This window comes from Papio anubis, chromosome X (assembly GCF_008728515.1).
Source record: "Papio anubis isolate 15944 chromosome X, Panubis1.0, whole genome shotgun sequence".
Classification (NCBI taxonomy): Eukaryota; Metazoa; Chordata; class Mammalia; order Primates; family Cercopithecidae; genus Papio; species Papio anubis.
Window position 1 is genome coordinate 32,302,272 of NC_044996.1, and position 16,050 is coordinate 32,318,321.

General features: G+C 38.1%; 1 pseudogene across 1 annotated transcript; it reads right to left on the reverse strand.

Moving 5' to 3' along the window:
• Positions 1-12,060: 12,060 nt before the first annotated feature.
• On the reverse strand, positions 12,061-14,600 carry LOC101017852 (annotated as a pseudogene). The gene has a single exon (XR_002519461.2). The product of XR_002519461.2 is annotated as a eukaryotic translation initiation factor 4H pseudogene (transcript).
• Between the last annotated feature and the right edge of the window lie 1,450 nt (positions 14,601-16,050).

Consider the following 16,050-nt stretch of genomic DNA (forward strand, 5'->3'; position numbering starts at 1 on the left):
GGATATAATCCATTTTAACTGGGGTGAGATAATATCTCATTGTAGTTTTGATTTGCATTTCTCTGATGATCAATGATGTTGAGCACCTTTTCATATGCCTGTAAGTGATTTGTATGTCTTTTGAGAAATGTCTTCAAATATTTTGTCCATTTCTTAATTGGGTTATTAGAATTTTTCCTATAGTTTTGTTTGAGCTCCTTATATATTCTGGTTGTTAATCCCTTGTCAGATGTGTAATTTGCAAATCTTTTCTTACCTTCTTTTGGTTATCTCTTTACTTTGTTGATTGTTTCCTTTACTGTACAGAAGCATTTTAACTTGACGTAATCCAATTTGTTCATTTTTGTTTTTCATTGCCTGTTCTTGTTGGGTATTACTCAATAAATATTTGCCCAGACCAATGTCCTGGAGATGTTCCCCAATGTTTTCTTGTAGTAATTTCACAGGTTAGGGTCTTAGATTTAAGTTTTTAACCCATTTTGATTTGATTTTTGCAAATGGCTAGAGGTAGGAGTCTAGTTTCATTCTCCTGTATTTGGATATCCAGTTTTCCCAGCAACATTTATTGAAGAGACCATCTTTCCCCCAGTGTATGTTCTTTGCCCCTTTGTTTTAAGATAAGATCACTGTAGGTATGTGAACTTGTTTCTGGGTTCTCTATTCTATTTCATTGGTTTATGTGTCTGTTTTTAAGCTAGTAGTAATATGCTGTTTTGGGTACTGTAACTCTGTAGTATAATTTGAGGTCAGATAATATGATTCCTCCAGTTTTGTTCTTTTTGCTTATGATAGCCTTGACTATTACAGCCTTTTATGGCTTCATATACATTTTATAATTGCTTTTTTAAAAATTTATGTGAAGCATATCATTAATGTTTTGATAAGGATTGCGTTAAATCTTTCAATTGCTTTGGGAAGTATAAACATTTTAACAATATTTATCTTTCCAATCCATGAACATGGAATATCTTTCTATTTTTTTGTCTTCAATTTCTAGCATCGGTATTTTACACTATTTTTTGTAGAGATCTTTAACTTATGTGGTAAATTTAATTTTGAGGTATTGTATTTTATTATATTTGTCCCTACTGTAAATGGGATTGTATTGATTTCTTTTTCAGGTTGTTTGTTGCTGGTTTATAGAAATGCTACTGATCTTTGTATATTGGTTTTGTATCCTGGCACTTTACTGAATTTATCAGTTCCAATAGTTTTCTTGTGGATTCTTCAGTTGTTTTTTTTTTCAAATATAAGATCATATCATCTGCAAACAAAGACAAATTGACTTCTTCTTTTCCAATTTGGATGCCATTTATTTATTTCACTTGTCTGATTGCTCTAGCTAGGGCTTCCAGTGCTCTGTTGAATAACAGTGGGAATGTGGGCATCCTCCCGAATCTTAGCTAAAAGGCTTTCAGTATTTCCCCATTCAGTAGACTAGCTATGGGTCTCTCATATGTGCCTTTTATTATATTGAGATATTATATTTCTTCTATACTCAGTTTTTGTTTTTTTTTAATCATGAAGAGATGTTGAATTTTATCAAATGCTGTTTCAGCATCAGTTGAAATTATCATTTCATTTTTCTTTTTCACTCTGTTTATATGATTTATCACATCAATTGATTTGCATATGTTGAACCAACCTTGCCTCCTGGGAATATATCCCACTTGCGTCGTGATGAATGATCTTTATAATGTGTTCTTAAATTTGATTTTCTAGTGTTGAGGATTTTTGCATCAGTATTCATCAGTCATATTGGCCTATAGTTTTCTCTTTTTTGATATGTCTTTTTCTGGTTTTGATATCATGATAATACTGGCCTCATCAAATGAGTTTGAATATCCCCTCCTGCTGTATGTTTTGAATAGTTTGGATGGGATTACTTCTTGAGTATTACTTCTTTTCTTTTTTATTTTTATTTTTTTATTTTTATTATTATTATACTTTAAGTTCTAGGGTACATGTGCATAATGTGCAGGTTTTGTTGCATATGTATACTTATTGCCATGTTGCTGTGCTGCATCCATCAGCTTCGTCAGCACCCAACAACAGTGTTACATCAGGTATAACTCCCAATGCAATCCCGCCCCCACCCCCTCCCCATGATAGGCCCTGGTGTGTGATGTCCCCTTCCCGAGTCAAGAGTGATCTCATTGTTCACTTCCCACCTATGAGTGAGAACATGGGTGTTTGGTTTTCTGTTCTTGCGTCAAAGTTTGCTAAAATTGATGGTTTCAACTGCATCCATGTCCTACAAAAGACACAAACTCATCCTTTTTTATGGCTGCATAGTATTCCATGGTGTATATGTGCCACATTTTCTTAATCAGTGTAAGTGGACGTGGGTTGATTCAAGTCTTTGCTATTGTGAATAGTGCATAATGAACATCACGTGTGCATGTGTCTTTATAGCAGCATGATTTATAATCCTTTGGGTATATACCCAGTAATGGGATGGCTGGGTCATATGGTACATCTGATTCTAGATCCTTGAGAATCGCCATGCTGTTTTTCCATAATGGTTGAACTGGTTTGCAATCCACCAACAGTGCAAAGTGTTCCTATTTCTCCACATCCTCTCAGCACTGTTGTTTCCTGACTTTTAATGGCTTCATTCCTTTGGTGTGAGATGGTATCTCATTGTGGTTTTTGATTTGCATTTCTCCTGATGGCCAGTGATGATGAGCATTTTTCAGGTGTCTGTTGGCTGTATGAATGTCTTCTTTTGAGAAATGTCTGTTCATATCCTTTGCCCACTTTTGATGGGGTTGTTTGGTTTTTCTTGTAAAATTTGTTTGGAGTTCTTTGTAGGTTCTGGATATTAGCCACTTTGTCAGATGGGTAGATTGCAAAATTTTCTCCCATTCTGTAGGTTGCCTGTTCACTCTGATGGTAGTTTCTTTGCTGTTGCAGAAGCTCTTTAGTTAATTAGATCCCCATTTGTGAATTTTGGCTTTTGCTGCCGTTGCTTTTAGTGTTTTAGACATGAGTATTGCCAATACCCTATGTCCTGAATGATAAGGTACTACCTAGGTTTTCCTCTAGGGTTTTATGGTATTAGGTCTAACATTTAAGTCTCTAATCCATCTTGAATTAATTTTTTTTGTATAAAGTGTAAGGAAAGGATTCAGTTTCAGCTTTCTACTTATGGCTAGCCAATTTTTCCAGCACCATTTATTAAAATAGGGAATCCTTTCCCCATTTCTTGTTTCTCAGGTTTGTCAAAGATCAGATGGCTGTAGATGTGTGAGCCTTTCCTGAGGACTCTGTTCTGTTCCATTGGTCTATATCTCTGTTTTGGTACCAGTACCATGCTGTTTTGATTATCTCAATAGATGCAGAAAAGGCTTTTGACAAAATTCAACAGCCCTTCATGCTAAAAACGCTCAATAAATTAGGTATTGATGGAACATACCTCAAAATAATAAGAGCTATTTATGACAAACCACAGCCAATATCATACTGAATGGGCAAAAACTGGAAAAATTCCTTTGAAAACTGGCACAAGACAGGGGATGCCCTCTCTCACCACTCCTATTCAACATAGTGTTGGAAGTTCTGGCTAGGAGCAATCAGGCAAGAGAAAGAAATCAAAAGGGTATTCAGTTAGGAAAGAAAAGTCAAATTGTCCCTCTTTGCAGATGACATGATTGTATATTTAGAAAATCCCATTGTCTCAGCCCACAAAATCTCCTTAAGCTGATAAGCAACTTCAGCAAAGTCTCAGGATACAAATTAATGCAAAATCACAAGCATTCTTATACACCAGTAACAGACAAACAGAGAGCCAAACCATGAATGAACTTCCATTCTGAAAATTGCTTCAAAGAATAAAACACCTAGGAATCCAACACAAGGGATGTAAAGGACCTCTTCAAGGGAGAACTGCAAACCACTGCTCAGTGAGAATCCAAAGAGGACACAAACAAATGGAAGAACATACCATGCTCATGGATAGGAAGAATCAATATCGTGGAAACTGGCCATACTGCCCAAGGTTATTTATAGATTCAATGCCATCCCCATCCAAGCTACCAATGAGTTTCTTCACCCAGGTGGAAAAACTGCTTTAAAGTTCGCCATGGGAACCAAAAAAGCCACGCATCTCCAAGACAATCACAAGTCAAAAGAACAAAATACTGGAGCATCCAAGCTACCTGACTTCAAACTATACTACAAGGGTACTTCTTTTTCTTATTTAAATAATTGGTGGAATTCAGCAGTGAAGCCATTGAGTCCCAGGCTTTTCTTTGCTGGGAAACTTTTCATTACAGCTTTGATCTAGTTACCTGTTACTGGTCTGCTCTGGTTTTGGATTTCTTCATGGCTCAACCTTGGTAGTTTATATGTGTCGGGAAATTTATCCATTTATTCTAGATTTTCCAATTTGTTGGCATATAGTTACCCATAGTAGCCACTAATGATCCTTTGGATTTCTGCAATATCAGTTGTAATGTCTCCTTTTTCATCTCTAAATGTCTTTGGATCTTCTTTCTTTTGTTCTTACTTTGACATAGGTTTGTAAATTTTATCTTTTCCAAAAACCACATTTTTGTTTCATTGATCTTTTGTATTATTTTCTTCATTTAAAACTCATTTATTTCTGTTCTGATCTTTATTATTTATTTTTCTGTACTAATTTTGTGTTTCATTTTCTCCTACTTTTTTAGTTTTCAAGATGCATTATTAGGTTGCTTATCTGAAGTTTTTCTTTTTTTTGGTATAGGCACTTACACCTGTAAAATTCCCTTTTAGTACTGCTTTTGCTTTATTCTGTGGAATTTGTTTTATTGCATTTCCATTAATATAAGAACATCTTGTTTTATTTTCATATGTTTGTATAGTTTTCAGGAATCTTTTGTTATTGATTTCTAGTTTTATTCCATTATAGTCAGAGAAGATGCTTGATATTATTTAAATTTTTTTAATGTTTTCACACTTGTTTTGTGACCTAATGTATGGCTTGTTCTTGAGAATGATCCATGTGCTGAGGAAAAGAATGTGTTTTCTGATACCATTGGATGAAATGTTCTGTAAATATTTATTAGGTTCATATGGTCTGTAGTGCAGATTCAGTCTGATATTTCTTTGTTGATTTCGTGTCTGGAACATCTGTTCAGTGCTGAAAGTAGGGTATTGAAGTTTCCAGCTGTTATTGTATTAGGGAGGTCTATCGCTCTATTAACTCTAATAATATTTGCTTTATATATCTAGGTTCTTTTAGTGTTGGGTGCGTGTCTGTTTACAATTGTTATATCTTCTTGCTGAATTGGCCCCTTTATCATTATATAATGACCTTCTTTGTTTCTTCTTATAGTTTTTCTGTTGAAATCTATTTTGCCTGATACAAGCATAGCTACTCCTTCTCTTTTTTGGTTTCCATTGGCATGAAACATCTATTCCAATACTTTTATTTTCAGCCTATGTGTGTATTTACAGCTGATGTGTGTTTCTTGTAGAGAATAGATTATTGGGTCTTTTTTTTCCCCATTCAGTCAGTTTGTGTCTTTTGATTGGAGAGTTTAGTCCACTTACATTCAATGTTATTGAGAAGTAAGTACTTGCTCCTGCCATGTCGTTACTTGTTTTCTGGTTGTTTTGTGGACCTCTCCTTATAATTTTCTTCTTTCCCCTTTTTCTTTTAGTGAAGGTGATTTTCTCTGTTTGTATGATCTAAGTTGTTGGTTATTATATTTTGTGTATCTATTGTATGTTTTTTGGTTTGAGGTTACCATGAGAATTGCAAATGCCATCTTATGTCTAATTATTTTCAGCTGTTAACACTACTTGCATAAACAAATAAGCAAAAACAAAAGTAATGAAAATTCTACACTTTACCTTGGTCCCCTAGTTTTTAGCTTTTTTTTTCTAATTATATCTTATTGTACTGTCTATGTCTTGAAAAGTTGTAGTTATTATTTTTTATTGTTTCATTGTTTAGTCTTTCTACTTAGGATAAGAGTAATTTACATACCACAGTTACAGTGTTATAATATTTTGTGTTTTTCTGTGTATTTACTACTATCAGTGAGTTTTGTACCTTCTGATGATTTCTTTTTGCTCTTAAACATCCTTTTCTTTCTGAATGAAGTACTTCTTTTAGCCTTTCTTGTAGGACAAGAAATTTTGATTAAGTATTATGTTGATAAAGTCCCTCAGCTTTTGTATGTCTGGGAAGGTCATTATTTCTCATTAATGTTTGAGGAATACTTTCCCCAGATATACTATTCTGGGGTAAAAGTATTTTTCCTTCATCGCTCTAAATATGTCATGCTCCTCTAGCTTTTCTTGCTGCTTTTAGGTACTTTTTTTTTGTCCTTGATCTTTGGGAGTTTCATTATTAAATGCCTTGATGTAGTCTTCTTTGGTTTCAATCTGCTTGGTGTTCTATAAACTTCTTTTCCTTAGATATTAATATCTTTCTCTAGGTTTGGGATGTTTTCTGTTATTATCCCTTTGAGTAAACTTTCTATCCCTGTCTCTTTCTCTATCTCCTCTCTCAGGCCATTACCCTTTAGATTGGCCTTTTTGAGGCTATTTTCTTGATCCTGTAAACAAGCTTCATTGTTTTTTATTCTGTATTTTTTTTTGCCTCCTCTGACTTTGTGTTTCTAAATAGCCTGTTTTCAAGCTCAATAACTCTTTTTTTTCTACTTGACCAATTCTGCTATTGAATACTTTGATACATTCTTCAGTATGCCAATTGTGTTCTTCACCTCCAGAATTTCTGCTTGATTCGTTTTAATTGTTTCAATCTCTTTGTCAAATATATGTGATATAATTCTGAGTTCCTTCCCTAGGTTGTTTGGATTTCCTTGAGTTTCCTCAAAACAGCTATTTTGAATTATCTGCCTGAAAGTTCTCATATCTCTATTTCTCCCAGATTGGTCCCTGGTGCCTTATTTAGTTCATTTTGTAAGGTCCTGTTTTCCTGGATGATCTTAAAGGTTATGCATGTTCATCTGTGTCTAAACATTGAGGAGTTTGGTGTTTATTTTAATCTTTGTATTCTGGGCTTGTTTGCACTTGTCCTTATTGGGAAGGCTTTCCAGGTATCCAAAGATCTTGTGTGTTTTAATATAAGCCATATCTGCTTTAGGGGCACCCAAGCTCAGTAATGCTGTAGTTTCTGCAGACTCAGAGGTATCAGTTTGATGGTCTTGGAAAAGGTACAGAAGAATTTTTTGAATTACCAGGCAGAGACCCATATTGTCTTTCTTTTTTTTTTTTTTTTTTTTTTTTTTTTTATTTATTATTATTATACTTTAAGTTGTAGGGTACATGTGCATATGCAGGTTTGTTACATATGTATACTTGTGCCATGTTAGTCTGCTGCACCCATCAACTCGTCATTTACATCAGGTATAACTCCCCAATGCAATCCCTCCCCTCCCCCTCCCATGATGGCCCGGTGTGTGATGTTCCCCTTCCTGAGTCCAAGTGATCTTTCGTTGTTCAGTTCCACCTGAGTGAGAACATGGGTGTTTGGTTTTCTGTTCTTGTGATAGTTTGCTAAGAATGATGGTTTCCAGCTGCATCCATGTCCCTACAAAGGGCCTTAAACTCACCCTTTTATGGCTGCATAGTATTCCATGGTGTATATAATGCCACATTTTCTTAATCAATCTGTCACTGATGGACATTTGGGTTGATTCAAGTCTTTGCTATTGTGAATAGTGCTGCAATAAACATCACGTGTGCATGTGTCTTTATAGCAGCATAATTGCAATCCTTTGGGTATATCCCCAGTAATGGGATGGCTGGGTCATATGGTACAGCCAACAGACATATGAAAAATGCTCATCATCACTGGCCATCAGAGAAATGCAAATCAAAACCGTGAGATACCATCTCACACCAGTTAGAATGGCGATCATTCAAAAGTCAGGAAACAACAGGTGCTGGAGAGGATGTGGAGAAATAGGAACACTTTTACACTGTTGGTGGGATTGTAAACTAGTTCAACCATTATGGAAAACAGTATGGCGATTCCTCAAGGATCTAGAACTAGATATTGTCTTTCTTTACTCTCTCCCAAACAAGTGAAGTATCCCTCTCTGTGTTGAGTTGCCTGAAGCTGGCGGTGGAGTAATACATGTACCACTGTGACCACCAACATTATCATGGTGCTGAGTCAGACATTAAGCCAGCACAGCACTTGGTCTTACCCACGGTCCATTCAGCCACTACCTGGCTACTGCCTATGTTTGCTCAAGGCTCTGGGGCTTTACAATCAGCAGATGGTGAACCAGTCAAGAGTTGTGACCTTCCCTTCAGTGTGTCAAGTTCTCTCAGGCCCCAGTCGGGTACAAAGGTGTTTTGTGGGAAACAGGCATTGTCGTCAAAAACCTTAGAATTCTATGTGTTGTTCTATTGTTCTGCAACTGAGCTGGCACTCAAACTACAAGACACAGCCCTTCCCATTCATCCTTTTCTTTTCCACAGGCAGGGCAGCTTTGCGCCATGGTCACCAGCACTACAGGCCCACAGGGAGTAGTTTCAGGCTACTGCTGATGTTCCCTTAAGTCTCAAGGGCTCTTTACTCAGCTTGTGGTGAATGCTACTTGTCCTGAAACTCACCCTTCAGGACAGTGGGCTCCCCTCTGGTCCAGAGCAGGTGCAGAAATACTGCTCTAGAGCCAATGCCTGGAACTGGGGACTCCAAGAGCTTGCTTGGTTCTCTACCCTCCTGTGGCTTAGCTGATATCTAAGGTTCAAGATCAATTCCCCTTTACTTTTCCTTCTGCTATTCTGTAGCAGCAAAAGTCTCTTCTCTTAGCCACCAAAGGCGAGAAGGTGTTGTGTCTTACCTGAAGCTAGCTTGTCTCATAGTCTCATCCAAGGCCCATAGCATACTATTTGGGTATCACTTCTGCTTCTTCGAGCCTCAAGGACACTTTAGTCTGCAGGTGATGGATCCTGCTGGAACTGAGTTCTTCCCTTCAAGGCAGTGGGTTCCTTTCTGTCCCAGGATGGGTCTAGACTTGTCATCTGGGAGCTAGGGCCTTGAAAGCGGTCTCAATGACTTTGACTTGTGCCCTATCCTGCTGTGGATGAGCTGGTATCCAAGATGCAAGACAAAGTTATCTTATTCTTCCGTCTCCTTTCCTCAAGAATAAGGAGGGTGTCTCTTTTGGTGGCATGAGCTGTGCAGCCTGCAGTTGGGGATTTGATGGTGCTTGTACTCCCTTAGCTCCCAGCTGTTGTCTCAGTAGATCACATGCCCACTGCAGCCACTAGCTGTGAGCCCAGTTCAGCAGTAGAATACACCTAGCAGTTGTAGGGTTTTTGTTTGTTTGTTTGTTTTTGTCTAGACTACCTTTCAAGTTTATTTAGGCCCCAGAGCTCTTTACCCTGCAGTAATGAGGCATGCTGGAACTCAAGTTCTCACCACTGGGATGTGCGATTCACCTGTGGATAGAGGAGCTGGTTTAAATACTCCCTTAATGGGTGAGCATCAGCTGAGTTCAGCATGGTTTTGTTTTCTGCTGTGACAGGGTAGCGCTGAGTTCAATGCAATGTCTCACAATCCCTGTGCTCTTTCTCTACCATGTGCACAGATTCTCTCTCTATGCCACACAACCTTTATCAAGGCATGGGGAAAGGATTGCATTTGTAATTCAAGACTGTCTTTCCTAGCCAATTCCAGTGTCTCTTTCAGTGATAAAATGGTATAACCAGGTACTATGATTGCTCACTTGATTTTTGTTTTTTTTATAAAGGTGCTTTCTTTGTGTAGATAGTTATTAAATTTTTGTAATAATTTGTTATAGAAGGCTCCATTGATTGCTGGAGGCACAATAAATGGAGCCTTCTATTCAGCCAACTTGCTCCACTACTCTCTCTTTTGTCCATCTTTACATTGAGGTATTTAATTATGTTTTAGAAGAATTAATTTGAGTTATTCTTCAACTATTAACTGAGCTCCTAAAATATTTTGGGAAATAGCTTCTTATCAGATATATGGCTAATAAATATTTTCTTCCAATTAATAGTTTACATTTTCATTTTGTTGACTGTTTCTGTAGCTGTGCAGAAGCTTTTTAGTTGGATGTAGTCCCACGTTTTTATTTTTGCTTTTGTTTCCTGAACTTTTTATGCCTTATCTTTTTTTTTATTTTTTTATTATTATACTTTAAGTTCTAGGGTACATGTGCATAATGTGCACGTTTGTTACTTATGTATACTTGTGCCATGTTGCTGTGCTGCACCCATCAACTCGTCATTTACATCAGGTATAAATCCTATGCAATCCCTCCCCCCTCCACCCTCCCCATAATAGGCCCCAGTGTGTGATGTCCCCCTTCCCGAGTCCAAGTGATCTCATTGTTCAGTTTCCACCTATGAGTGAGAACATGCGGTGTTTGGTTTTCTGTTCTTGTGATAGTTTGCTAAGAATGATGGATTCCAGCTGCATCCATGTCCCTACAAAGGACACAAACTCATCCTTTTTTATGGCTGCATAGTATTCCATGGTGTATATGTGCCACATTTTCTTAATCCAGTCTGTCACTGATGGACATTTGGGTTGATTCCAAGTCTTTGCTATTGCCTTATCTTAAAAAAATATTATTGCTGATGCTAATGTCAAAAAGCTTTCCCCTTATGTTTTCTTCTAGGAGTTTTAAGAATTTAGGTCTTATATTTTAAGTCTTTAATCCATTTTGAGGATTGTCTTATTCTCTGTGAGTGTGTGTGTGTGTGTGTGTGTGTGTGTGTGTGTGTATGGTGTAAGATAGGGGTCCAAATTCATTCTTTTGCATGTGGATATCCAGTTTTCCCAATATTATTTATTGAAGGGACTATTCCAATATTACATTCTAGATGTAGTGCTCCTGTCAAAATTTGGTTCATACTATGTGCTTGGGTTTATTTCTGGATTCCCTGTTGCGCCCATTGGTCTATGTGTCTGTTTTTATGCTGGTGCCATATCATTTTTATTACTGTATCTTTGTAATATAATTTGAAATTAGGAGGTGTAATGATGCCTCCAGCTTTCTCTTTTCTATCCAGATTGCTTTAGCCATTTGGGGTCTTTTGTGATTTCATATAAACTTTAGGATTGGTTTTACCATTTCTGTAAAAAATGCCATTGGAATTTTTATAAGAATTGCATTGAATCTATATGGCAGTATGGTCATTTTAACGAATTTCATTATTCCATTCATGAACATGGAATTTTTTCCCATTTTTTGTGTCTTCTTCAGTTTCTTTCATCAATGTTTTGTAGTTTTCAGTGTATAGATTTTTCATCTTTTTCGTTAAATTTATACCTAGTATTTTATTCTTTATGATGCTTTCTAAAATTAGATCTCTTTTTGCACTTCCTTTCCAGATAGACCATTGTTGAAAGAAAGAAACACAATTCGTTTTTGCATATCGAGATTGTATCCTGCCACTTTCTTGAATTCATTTATCAGTTCTAACAATTTTTGTTTGTGTCTCATATGGTTTTGCTGTGTCTCCACCCAAATCTTATCTTGAATTGTAGTTCCTATAATTCCCACACGTTGTTGGAGGGACTTGTTGGGAGGTAATTGAATCATGAAGACAGTTACCCCTGTGCTGCTGCTCTCATGATATTGAGTGCTCACGAGATCTGATGATTTTATAAGAGGCTTTTTCCCCTTTTGCTTGGCACTTCTCCTTGCTGCTGCCATGTGAAGAAGGACACATTTTGTTCCTCTTCTGTCATAATTGTAAGTTTCCTGAGGCCTCCACAGCCCTGCAGAACTGCGAGTCAATTAAACCTCTTTCCTTTATAAATTACCCAGTCTTGGGTATGTCTTTATAAGCAGTGTGAGAATGTACTATACAGTGTCTTTAGAGTTTTGTTTTTATATATAGGATTATGTTATCTGAAAACATAATGTTGTTTCTTTCTAATTTGCATCCTTTTTTTTCTTGTCTGAGTTCACTTGCTGGTATTTGCAGTACTGTGTTGAATGAAAATGGCAAGAGTGGGCATACTTTCCTTTACCAGATCCTAGAGGAAACATTTCAGTTTTCCCCCACTGATTATAATGTTAGCTGTGGCATTTTTTTTGGTAAATATTATGTAAGGTTTTCTTTTATTTAAAGATCATTCACAAAATACCATATCCATAGATTTACTTTCTGTCATATAGCTGAATGTGTTAAGTGTTTGGAATTCCATTCTTACATTTAAAAGTCAACTGGATTGCCCAGAAGTTTAGATGCATTTGTTTTGTTCTTTATCTTATCCACATTGAAGATGTAAGTAGGTCATCTGAAAGCATCGGGGTTGATTACAACCACATAATGCATGTCTTTCTGAAGTTGAGTATTGGTGTTACACAAATGTTTCTTATCTTGGAAGCAGAGAAGCTGACAGGTGGAAGGAAGGAGAGAGAGAGTTCTGTGGATTGCTGAGGCCTTTTCACAAAGACACAGTAGGGAAAACCAAGGATGATGGCTGGTGGCCAGCTACTAAGCATACTCTGCTGGGTGCCCCAGGCCACCTTGGCCCGGCCATCACTTGGCGAGGGTCTCTTTCCCAGGCTCCTGCTGCTGGCCGCCCCCAAACTGCTCCCCATAGGACAGACTGGGACTTGGGTACTGAAGGATTTTTCATCTGTTCACACACAGGCGTTCAAGCTCAAATGCCTAACCCCTAGCACTCCCAAGTAAGTGCTGAACCCTGCACATGGGAACAATCCAGTGTGTCCCCAAGATGTGGCCACAGACCTAGACAGCTGCAGTCCTGTATGGCTATCTGAAGGTTCCTGACAGCTCTGCATAGTACAATTTAATTTATCAAAGGAAATGAGTAAAGTACCAGATTCTAGACCCATTGTGGCTCTGAACTGAAGGGGAGGTGGGAAGCACAGTATCTCATTATGTTGCCTATACTAGGAACAGATCAATACAAACACACAGGCAACAGGGATGGGGGGAAACGCTGGGCCGCAGTCAGCCCAGCGCAGCGCCAGCACCACCCCCTCCATCCCCAAAGCGCCTTGGCCCAGCAGAAAAGAAACCAGCGGCCATTCGCTGCACCTGGCCAGAGAGGGGAACCTCAACCACGCCCGGTGAAAAAAGTGAACTAGCTGGACCACCGCCTCGAAAGAGCAGTAACAAACACGTATGAACACATGCAAGCATTCACTGTATCTTCTCCGTGGACTCCCTACCACTCTTCCCTGGCCCCCGCTTTCAGCCTCACTATTTCTCATGTGAGCCTATCTGCTTGGACAGTACACTGGGGAGGGGGTCATCGAGCCAGGACTCCCTCTAAATAGGAATGGAAGGGACCCTGCAGATATTTTTATCCTAGTTGTGAAAACAAGGTGCCTCCGATTCTCTATATCCATCACAGCCAAATACCAACAAGGTCCCTGCCATTCCCTCTGTCAGTGACTGGTTTTTGTTGGAAGCCCCAGCAATACAGAACTCAACATGCAGGTCAGAAGAGAAGCACTGAGGAAATGAAAGGAAACGCCTGGAGTTGGGCCACTGTCTAAAGAAAAACAGAAAGCAAAGGAGAAAAATGACGCAGCACCGCAGCCCACACGTCCCCCTGAGGGTGGCCACCTCTGCTCCTCCAAGGAACCCCATGTGCTGCTGGGAAAACAAGGAGCAGGAGGAAAAGGACAGAAGGAAAAAGGGGAAGCAGCAGAAGAAAGAAAAAAATGCACAAACAGGCACTAGATAGATACAGCAAAGCCCAGAATGTACTAAAAACCACTTGTTAACAGCTGACATGCACTCACAAGCTGTGTTTCCACTGTGAGGAGGCCAATGGCAGACGCGGGAGTGGAGGTTGCAGGAGGGCTGCAGGCTGTGGTCCTGCTCTAACCCTCCATGCCCCATTCCCTCTCAGCCGCAGGCTCATTCTTGCTCTTTTGGAAGGACTTCCTCTCTAGGCCTGGCACCTCCGAAGATAGCAGAGTTGGGATTGGCTACTTGATTGAGGGGTGTCGCCACTGTTCGAGGTTTAAGCTGGAGTCGTGGTCTCTGTGCTCTTTCCTCTTCTGTGGGTTCTCTGAAATCCATGTTGGATCCACGGAGGGAAGGGCCATCTCTAAAGCGGCTGCCCATGGCGGGAGCTGTTCGCCGGTCACCTGGGCGACTACCTCCCCTGCCCCCTAAGAAGTCATCCCTGAAGCCAGAATTGAAGTCATCCAGGGAATTCCATCCACCTCTAGATTCTCCAGAGCTACCCATTCCTCTGTCATGTGGTCCACCTTTTCTGAATCCAAAGCCACCTTTATCTTGTTTTCTGCCTTCTGCAATGTCCACATGAAGTGACCCATTGCCCAACAGTGCATCATTGTATGTCAAGGCTTCCTTAAGGGAATCTGCTTCATCGAATTCTACATAGCAGAATCCTTTAAATTGATCTGTGTCTTTGTCTCCGACTAGCCGTACACTCCTTATACTGAGATCCGTAAAGATAGCATCTATGTCGCCCTGAACCTTATTAAAAGGTAGAGTTCCTACGTAGGCTGTGTAGGGGGTCTCTGTGGGCAACTTCTTCTGGCTACGGGAACCATGGCCACCAGCACTGCGGCGGGACCCTCTGCCCCGCCAAAGCTGCTGTAGGCCCGATTGTCGTAGGTATTGAAGTCCGCCATTTGCCGTCTCCGCTCTGAGAGGAACCAGCAGCTGTGGCATTTTAATAAATGGCCTGTATTATATTGAGAAATTTTCCATTTATACCTATTTTATTGAGAGGTTATTTTTTTAATCACGAATGGATATTGTACTTTAGCAAATGCTCTTTCTGCATCTATTGAGATGATCGTGTGTTTTTTTTAATTCTAATAATGTGGTGTATCACATTTTTTGATTTGTATATGTTAAAATAACTGTATACCATGGATAAATCCCACTTGGTCATGATATAATATTTTCATGTGTTATTAAATTTGGTTTTCTAGTATTTTACTGAGGAGTTTTACATATATGTTTGTTAGATGTGCTAGCCTGTAATTTTATTATTTTTAATTTTTGTCTGGCTCTGACATTGGAATGATTCTACCTTTATAAAATGAGTTGGAAGTATTCACTCTACTTCTGCTTTTTGGAATGTTTTAAGAAGGATGGTATTAATTCTTCTTTTATTCTTTGATTGAATTCAGCAGTGAAACAATAATGTCCTGAACTTTTCAGTGGATTTTTCAGCAGGAAACTTGTAGGTCAGAAGGGAGTGGGTATCCACTGTTGTTTTAACACTTTTGTGTTATAACTTTACCCTGGAATTAAAAATAATTTATGCACAACCATTATAGTAATACAATATTCTGGTTTTGTCTATATAGTTTCCTTTACCAATAAGTTTCATACTTTCTTATACTTTCTTCTTGCTATTTACTATCCTTTCATTTTAAATTAATGAATTCCCTATAGAATTTATTGTAGGTCAAGACTAGTGGTAATAAATGCCCTAAAACTTTGTTTGTCTGATAAAATCTTTATTCCCCAATCATGTTTGAAGGACAGATTTGCTGGGTATAGTATTTTTGGTTGAAAGTTGTTTTCATTCCAGTACTTTGAATACCAAAAGTTTATTACTACTAATCTTGCCTTACAAGAAATTCTAAAGGGTATTCGTTAATTTGAAATGAAAGGATAATAAATAGGAAGAAGAGAGTTTAAGAAAGTATGAAACTTATTGGTAAAGGAAACTATATAGACAAAACCAGAATATTGTATTACTATACTGGTAGTGGATAAATTACTTTTAATTCTACTATAAAGTTAAAATACAAAAGTGTTAAAACAATTATAAGTTAATTATTTTAATGGATATATAATATAAATATGTGTAAGTTGTGACATTTACAGCAAATAAAGTGGGTGGAGGAGATGTAAAAGTAAAGACTTCTTCTATGCAAGTGAAGTTGCTATCAGCTCAAACTATTTCTATAAGGTATTTTATGTATGCTCTTTTGTAACCACGAAGACAATACCTATAGAAGTTACTATAAAAAAAGAAAAAGAGAAAGGATTAAAAGCCTATCAACACAATAAAACAAAGAAACATAAAAGAATAAAAAAAGGAAAAAAAAAGACATGTAAGAC